This window comes from Schistocerca gregaria, chromosome 2, assembly GCF_023897955.1.
Source record: "Schistocerca gregaria isolate iqSchGreg1 chromosome 2, iqSchGreg1.2, whole genome shotgun sequence".
NCBI classification, from domain to species: domain Eukaryota; kingdom Metazoa; phylum Arthropoda; class Insecta; order Orthoptera; family Acrididae; genus Schistocerca; species Schistocerca gregaria.
Window position 1 is genome coordinate 319,194,757 of NC_064921.1, and position 9,569 is coordinate 319,204,325.

At 47.9% G+C, this 9,569-nt stretch overlaps 1 non-coding gene across 1 annotated transcript; it reads left to right on the top strand.

The window, feature by feature from the left end:
• The first annotated feature begins 291 nt into the window (after window positions 1–291).
• Window positions 292–366, top strand: Trnas-cga (transfer RNA serine (anticodon CGA)). Its single transcript has one exon. It is a non-coding gene; the product is annotated as a tRNA-Ser (tRNA).
• Window positions 367–9,569: the final 9,203 nt, after the last annotated feature.

The window sequence follows — 9,569 nt, forward strand, 5'->3', positions numbered from 1 at the left end:
CAAAGAATGGAGAGGGTAGCACTGGTCAATAGCTTGTAGGCTGGCAGAATGAGATTTTCACTCTGCAGCGGAGTGTGCGCTGATATGAAACTTCCTGGCAGATTAAAACTGTGTGCCCGACCGAGACTCGAACTCGGGACCTTTGCCTTTCGCGGGCAAGTGCTCTACCATCTGAGCTACCGAAGCACGACTCACGCCCGGTACTCACAGCTTTACTTCTGCCAGTATCCGTCTCCTACCTTCCAAACGGATACTGGCAGAAGTAAAGCTGTGAGTACCGGGCGTGAGTCGTGCTTCGGTAGCTCAGATGGTAGAGCACTTGCCCTCGAAAGGCAAAGGTCCCGAGTTCGAGTCTCGGTCGGGCACACAGTTTTAATCTGCCAGGAAGTTTCAGCTTGTAGGCTGCTCAAGGAGTCAGTATACAGAAGAAACGAGTCCCTGGGGGATAAATGGGTATATCGAAGTGCACGAGAGATGGCCACCAGCTCTGCAGTGAATACAATGCAACCATCGGCCAAGAAATGCTGTTCAAAATGGCCTCTGTGGACGTAGGCGAAGCCAACATGACCATCAGCCATCGAGCCGTCGGTGTAAACCACTTCAGAGCCCCGGAACACGTTAAGAATCGTGAGAAAGTGACAGCGGAGAGCAGCAGGAATAGCCGAGTCCTCAGGGTCATGCGAAAGGTCCAGACGAATCGGCGGCCTAGGTGTACACTACGGAGGTGTATGCGAACTCACATGGATGGGAAGTGGTAAAAGGAAGGACTCCATTTCAGACAGAAGGGATCGCATGCGAACCACAATCGCTAGCCCTGACCTGGGCCACCGATGCAGGAGATGAACTGCCATGTGTGGAAAAAAGAGATAGTGCTCAGGAGAACTATGAATATGTGCAACGTAACTGGCGAGCAGTTGTGCTAGACAGACCTGTAATGGAGGGACTCCGGCCTCCATCAGGTCACCGGACTCGTTCCAAAAGCTCCCATCGCTCAGCAAACACCACAGTGGTGCACTGGGTCGAGTACACGCAATGCCGAGGGCGCCGCTGAACCATAAACCATACTCCCATAGTCAAGGCGGGATCGAACATGGCCTTTGTAGTGCTGCAGCAGAGTAGAACTATCTGCACCCCAGTTGGTGTTGCTCAGCGGAGCGCATTGAGATGCTGCCAGCACTTCCGCTTAAGCTGACGAAGGTGAGGTAGCCAGGTCAATCGGGCGTCGAAAACCAGTCCTAAGAATCGATATGTCTCCACTACAGTGAGTGGATAGTCATGAAGGTAAAGTTCTGGTTCTGGATGAACGGTACGACAGGAGTGCATGACACATGACTTAGCGGCCGAAAACTGGAAGCCGTGGGCGAGAACCGTTGACTGCACCTTGTGGATGGCTCCCTGTAGGCACCGCTCAGCGACACCAATGCTGGGAGAGGAGTACAAAATACAGAAGTCGTCTGCATACAGAGAGGGTGAGACGGACGGCCCTAAAGCTGCTGCTAGACCGTTAATGGTCTAGCAGAAATAGTGATACACTCAATACAGAGCCCTGCCGGACCCCACTCTCCTGGATATGGGGGACTATGGGAGGCACCATCTTGGACACTGAAAGTTCGAGCGACAGGAACTTCTGGATAAAAATCTGGAGCGGGCCTCAGAGACCCCACCCATATAATGTGGCAAGGATATGATGTCACCAGGTGGTGTCATACTCTTTGCGTAGATGGCAGACTCGAGGGATCACAAGATTATCAGTGATGGAGCGCCTGTGGCGGAAGCCGCCCTGACAGTAGGCCACGTGACTCCAGGACCAAACCTAACTGCCGACACACCATACAATCCAACAGCTAACAAACAACGTTGGTGTTGTTGATGGGCCGATAGCTATCCACATCAAGCGGGTTTTTACCGGGTTTGAGCACAGGAATGATGGTGCCCTCCCGCCATTGCGATATAAAAACGCCATCGCACCAGATCTGGTTGGAGAGGATGAGGAGATGGTGCTTATACTCAGACGAGAGATGTTTAATCGTTGACTGTGGGTCCGATCCGGCCCAGGAGCTGCGTCGGGGCAATGCGCAAGTGCACTGAGGAGCTCCCAATCCGGAAATGGGGCGCTATAGGGTTGACTGTGGCGTGTAGTGAACGAGAGGACTTTCCTTTCATTTCGCTGTTTGAGGGTGTGAAAAGCTGGGAGGTACCTCTCTGACGCAGAGGCTCGAGGATAGTGCTCAGCAAAGTGCTCGACAATAGTGTTTGCGTCGGTTCATAGCACATCATTGATGGTAACGCCAGGAACACATATTGGGGTCTGGTACGCAAAAAGACATCTGATCTTCGCCCCCACTTCGGAAGGTGGCGTATGGCACCCACTGGTCGACACGTACCTCTCCCAATACTTTTGTTTCCGTCCTTCTATAATCTGGCGTACATGGGCACGGGGGCGCTTAAAGGCTATCAGATGCTCTAGGGAAGGATGACGCTTATGTCGCTGTAGAGCTCGCCGACGCTCTGCAATTGCCTCAGCGACTGCTGGAGAACACCAAGGGACTGTCTTTCGCCAGGGGCACTCTGAAGAGCGAGGGATCGCGTTTTCTGCCGCAGAAACGATTGTGATAGTCACCTGATCAACCATCACATTGATATTACCATGAGGGGGAGAGTCAGCGGTGACGGCAGAGGGAAAGATTCCCAGTCCGCCTTGTGTATAGCCCATCTGGGCAGGATTCCGTGGGCCTGGTGCCGAGGCAGTGGCAAGAAGATGGGAAAGTGGTCACTACCACACAGGTTGTCATGTCCTCTCCAGTGGATAGATGGGACAAGTCCTGCGCTGCAAATTGATAAATCAATGGCCAAGTAACTACCTTGAGCCACACTGAAATGTGTGGCAGCCCCAGTAGTTAAGAGGCAGAGGTTGAACTGAGACAGTACAGTTTCGATATCTCTGCCTCGGCCAGTAAGCATGGTGTCACCCCACAAAGGATCATGGGCATTAAAATCTCCCAAAAGTAGGAAAGGTTTAGAGAGTTGATCAATAAGTGCAGCTAATGCATTAAGGGGTACTGCACAATCTGGTTGAAGATATACATTGCTGCTGTTATTTCCTGAGTTGTCCGTATTCTGACAGCCATAGCTTCAAGAGGGATTTGAAGGGGCACCGTTTCACTACAGACTGGGTTTAGGACATAAACGCAAACTCCACCTGACACTCGGTTATAGTCGCTACGGTTTCTGTAATATCCCTTAAAGCTGTGGAAAGCAGGTATAAAGATTAACAGCTGCCATAGCTCAGCCAGGCAGTGGAAAAAACCGCCATAATTCCACGGGAGGATGACATCATCGTGAGACTAGGAAGGCATGGAACATTCAATGAGGCAGTTTACACCTCAGGGTCACCTGCTGCCACCGACTTTTTGACTGAGCAGTCTATTTCCAGCGTGTCTGAGGGTCTGGTGATATCCAGGTCCTCACTGGACGCCAAACTCTCCACCCCATCCTCAGATGCAGAGCTTGTAGGTAGCATTGGTGTGAATGCCACAGCAAGTTCCTTGTTCTTGGGGGTCTTCTTTTTCGATTTCTCGCAGTGTTCGTTGGGTTTCTCTGGCTGGGAGGACTTCATTGAATCAGTCTCTGCGACTGAGGATGAGCGTGAAGCTCTACAACCAGCTGCTTTTGGGATCTTCAGCCACTGGCAGGTGTCATCTTTCCCACTAGCACAAACCTCGGAAGGGAGTGACCCAAGGAACCCTTTCCTATCGAAAGGAGCCGAAGAAGCCTTACGCTCCTCTGGCTCATAAGTGGGGACTGAAATCATCGATGGTTGGGGAGATGTTGTTCCCAAAGTAGGTGGTGCGGGAGCAACAGAGAGGGAAGTGCCCCCCACAATCAAGGGCGCAGGTGTAGTCTCCTGGTTCTGAGAGGCGACACGAATTCGACAAAATGATGGGGTGACAATTGTTCTCGTAGCGGCGGCGTATGAGGTCATAGCCACAGGATGGGGGCACTCAAATTTCCTCTTAGCCTCAGTGTAGGTCAGTCAGTATAGGGTCTTATATTCGATAATTTTCCTCTCTTTTTGTAAACACCTGCAGTCTGATAAGAAAGGTGAATGATGCTCTCCACAGTTGACACAGATGGAAGGCGGGGCACATGGAGTATTGTGATGCGATAGACGTCCACAATCTCGGCAGGTGTGGCTGGAAGTACAGCGTGAAGACATATGGCCGAATTTCCAGCACTTAAGGCACCACATCTGGAAGGGATATATGGCTGTAAATCTCTTGAGAGCAGCTAAGGTAGACCATCACCTTGACCTTCTCAGGCAATGTGTCACCCTCGAAAGCCAAGATGAGGGCAGCGGTGGCAACCTGGTTATCTCTCGGACCCCGATGGATGTGCTGTATGAAATAAACACCGCGCCGCTTTAAATTTCCGCGCAGGTTGTCGTCAGACTGCAAAAGAAGATCCTTGTAGAAAATAATACCGTGGACCATATTTAAGCTCTTATGAGGCGTGATGCTAACAGAAACATCCCTGAACTTGCCAAAAGGGAGTAATGCTCGTGACTGTACAGAGGATGCTGTTTTTATCAAAAGCACATTTTTTGCAAGAGCGCATTTTGGACAAGCTCTCCACCCCCACCCCCAAATATGTCCTCCAAATACTCCATAAAAAACTGAAGCTTCGTGAATATGAAATATTCCCCATAAACTCTCGTGCATACGAGGTACTGTGGCGAATAAGATTCACTGCCATCCTTAGCCTGGCGTTCCTCCCATGATGTGGCAAGGGAGGTGAAAAACTTGGGGTCATATTTCTTAGCACTAGAGTTAGACTTTGCTCGCTTATAGACTGCTGGTGACGGACCACCAGCAAGAGCTGATGTACTACGCTTCATGGAGTGTCATCTGCCTTGATGCCACCCACTCCGGCCAGAGGCCCTCCCCAGGTGCGCCACAGAGCCACAGCAAAGGGCACCTGGCAGGATGGCCATTGCCGGGAGTCCCGAAGCCCTAGGGTGATGGACATCTATTCCTTGGCATACGTGGGGAGTTAATGGCGCAGGCATCAGCAGAGCGATGACTGTATTGTCAAGGAGCTACAACCAACAGGGTACATGGTTGCCCCAGCACAATGGACCGGCTACCGTGCTGTGTATGAGGTGCAAAGAAGTCCATGATCATCGTCAGCACATAAAGTGACACTGCATACTGCATGGTGGAAAACGAGCCCAGGAAGATGTCCTCGCCCAAGAGATGGAGAATGAGCGGGACTGCATTGCGACGATGAGAAAGTGGGCTAAAGATCTCAATGCATGATGGACACGATGCACCATGTAAGGCGCCCTTCCTCGCTCTTCGGAAAAATTTTGAGAAATGCAGGTCAAACCCTACAGGGGACCATCACAAAGGCCGAAACGTATGAGACTCCTTTTAGTCGCCTCTTACGACAGGTAGGAATACCTCGTGCCCATTCTAACCCCCGTACTCGCAGGGGGGAGAGGGGGGGGCATGATATGGAAAAAGTGCAAAGAAGGGCAGCTCGTTTTGTATTATCGCAAAATTCGGGAGATAGTGCCACAGACATGATACCTGAGTTGGAGTGGCAATCATTAAAACAAAGGTGTTCTTCATTGCGACAGGATCTTCTCATGAAATTACAATCACAAGTTTTCTCTTCCGATTGCAAAAACATTCTGTTGGAATCCACCTACATAGAGAGAACCAATCATCACGATAAAATAAGAGAAATCAGGGTTCGCACAGAAAAATTTAAGTGCTCGTTTTTCCAGCGAGCCTTTCGATAGTGCAACGGTAGAGAGACAGCTTAACGGTGGTTCATTGAACCCTCTGCCAGGCACTTTATTGTGAATAGCAATCACACAGATGTAGATGCATGTAGAGTCGCAAGAACACAGAACTGCGGACAGTCACGTGGCACTACCGAGAGGGAAGACCATCGTGTTCGGCGTATGGTTCTGGCGCATCGTACTGCAGCGATCTGAGCAGCAGTTGGCTCCACAGCGACATAACGCTGTTACACATAGGTTACTTCAAGGACACCTCAGAGCCAGCCGCCCTGTAGCGTACGTTCAAGTGATCCGAAACCACCGCCATTTGCGAATTCTGTGGTGTCGAGAGAGAGCTTATTGGAGAACAGAGTGGGCGTCTTTTGAGTTTTATGATGAAAGCTGGTTCTTTCTCGATGCCAGTGATGGCTGTGCATTGATTAGGAAGAGGTCGGTTTTGGGAGTGCAACCAACCTGTCTGCGAGCTAGACATAGTGGACCTACATCTGAAATTACCCTCTGGGGTGCCCTTGGTTTCCCCACGCAACTCGACTGCCAAATTGTTCGTCAGTCTGGTGATTCGAACTGTTGTGCTGCCATTCATGAAGAACGTTCCAGGGACTGTTTTCCATCAGAATAACGCTCGCACACGTACCGCTGTTGTACAGAATGTCGACATGTTGCCTTGGCCTGCTCGGCCGCCAGATCTGTCTCCGATCGAGCACATATGGGACATCATAGGGACGACAACCCCAGCGTCATCCATTAACATCATTGACCGTCCCTGTATTGACCCACAATATTCCACAGGCATGGAACTCCACACCACAAACAGACATACGGCAGCTCTACAACACGATGCATGCTCGTTTACTTTCAACATTTTAGCCGGTACCTCGTCTGTTAATGTACTAGCATTTCACATTTTCAGTAGCTTCTCTCGTGCTTAAATTAACCCGTGATCTGGCAATCTTAATCACTTAAATATGTTACCAACGTAAATGTAGTCCGAAATTTCATTACTCTATTTTAATTATTTTTTGGTGTACATTTTTGTCAGACATTGGATTGTCTTGCCTTGAAATGTAAATAAATGAGAAATATTACGAAAATATACGCTTTTGTAAAAGTTAGTGCCAAATTTACAGCCATCTATTTCATTAAACCAAAAACGGCATCCGACAAATCCGAGAATTTTTTTTTCTCATACGTTACTTTTTGATAAATGTTGTCTGGAGGAACATCCCTTTAAGGTTTTGAGTTCGACTTTTTATGTACATAACTTTAAAATTTTTCAGTTTACCATTAATCTTCTATTCGTTGGCGTTACTAAACGTTTCTCTTCTCCGAAGATCTCATTTCCTAAAATGAGAAATTTGTTGCCGCAGTTCTAGTTTCTACGATGCTCTGGAACGGGCGCCCGTCGGAACACTTGAGGCGTTTCTCGTCCTTTTCGTGGCGAATGAACGAGCCCTAGTGTCGACCACGACTCCCACGACTTGCAAATAGGCGGAATTTGTACGGTAAACTGGTACACTCCGAGCTGTGGGACACGTTATATTGCACACCTGTTAGATACAATCACGCCGAGGAAAAACAGGCGGCATGAATGGGTGTATAGGGTGGCCAAGGACAGAGCCATAGTTATTTCGATGCATTGTACTTTCCAGAATGACGAGATCACTCACGGAATGCCACGAAAATATTTCCCAGACAATAACGCCGCTTGTTCGTCGTGCCCCCTTCCAAAGAGCCAACGGCCATCTGTCCGATGGAGCATGAAAGGTGATTCATATGGAAAGGGTATCTGGTATCACTCAGTGGACGTTCAGTTGCGTTACTGGCGTGCAAATTCCAGCCGATGAAGAGCAGTCAGCATGGGAGCATGAAACAGGTGCCTGCTACGGAGGTCCGTGTGCAGCATCGTTCGCTGAACGGTCAGTGGGGAGACACATTTTGTAGCCCCTTGGTTCATCTGAGCGATCAGCTGCTCCACAGTTGCACGTCTATTCACCTCTACACATCTCGGCAGGCGTCGTTCATTGATGTTCATAGCCCGTCGTGCACGACATTTTCCTCAGCGTCGGTTTCGGATAGCGCCGTTTTGCCACGCAAGGTGTACTTTAATCAAAACAGTACACGAACAGTTTACAAACAAAGTGTTTCGGAAATGCTCCCAACCTTGGCCCGGAAGCCAATGATGATGCCCTTTTGGACATATGAAAAATCGTTCCGTTCCCACATTACGACAACGACTGAGCTGTCGTCTCGCCCCCTTTCCCCCCCCCCCCCCTCCCCCCGACACTTTCAATACGTCCTCCACTCCTAGTGTTGCCGCCTTATTGCACGTAGACGATGAACATAGGCGGTAGTCACCGTGTAAATCACTTAATTTTGAGCCTGTGTCTGTGACATACTACACCTTTCGTATTTTTATTGCAGCACTGTATCTAGAACGTGCAGAAAAGTTATCAAACAAATATTATGTGACAAATTTAATTATACAAAAGAGTTCCGCCAGGGTGAAGTAAAGGCAAGAAGGTTTCCAGTGTAGCAAGGGGTGGAAGCGAGAGATGAACTTTCGCCAGTTTTTAGAAGCTCTTGACGGAGCTGGAAAGTGGACGAATTGACCAGGACCAGTACCCTGTCCAACTTTCGCTCTTGAGAGCAGCTAAGGTACCTGAACGATGTGCCTAGTTTCCGGATTGCTCTCACTATGCCAGGTTCAATTTATTTTGGTTTAATTTATTTTGTGCTGTGAACGTTTGTTTTGTAATTACGTCAATATATCAATTTGGACAACCTCACAAACACTTTCATCACTTAAAAATACATACCGCACTTTAGACAGTAAGTGCTATATGTTACATTTATAAAGCATTTGTTTGTTGGTTTTCTATTTTTTTGTTTTATTAGCATCGGTTGGCTTTGCCTAGAATCATTTCCATCAGTGCCAACACCGGTAGTAGCATTAATTAGCATTTCCAAGCAAATTGATGCAAGTGTACTTTGAAATGCTTCAACGTGTTGGCTGACGTCAATGATGATAAAGGTCAATTGCACACGTAGCATAAATGTTACGTGTGCTAGTGATGTGTCCTGATTACTATGCAGTTAGGGACAAACGAATAAAACTGTATTGCTCCCACATAATACGTTTCAGAAGTCCTCCTAAACAGATGCCAGAAGTGCTATCTTTTCCTTGTCGAGAGGTTATTCACGGTGAATATTTCAACGTATTAATCAGCGTAACTGTTAGTCATTTTGCGACATGTAAAAGTAGTAAACCATTTTTTGCAGAACTTCGGCAGATCGTTTTGTTCCAGATTTTAACAAGAATCCTGAGTTTGTCATAATCAAATATAAACGCTTTGATGTATTATTGAACCTTAATATTGTACGCTGTTAGTCAATCACATTACTCATACGTACTTACAGTGTGCTAAACTTTTTAAAGAACCGTAAGGTCGCGTTATTTGTGCAAACGAATATTAGTGTAAAATTGCTTAAAATAGTGATAGTTATTGCACAAAGCAGGCATTATTTGTTGCAGGTTATGACCTGCATATGCCACTAGAAATGAATTTCAACTGGTACAGTAAATCCAATCCCAAAGAAAGCAGGTTGACAGATGTGAAAATTACCGAATTATCAGTTTAATAAGTCACAGCTGCAAAATACTAACGCGAATTCTTGAAGGACGAATGGAAAAACTAGTAGAAGCCGACCTAGGGGAAGATCAATTTGGATTCCGTGGAAATATTGGAACACGTGAGGCAATACT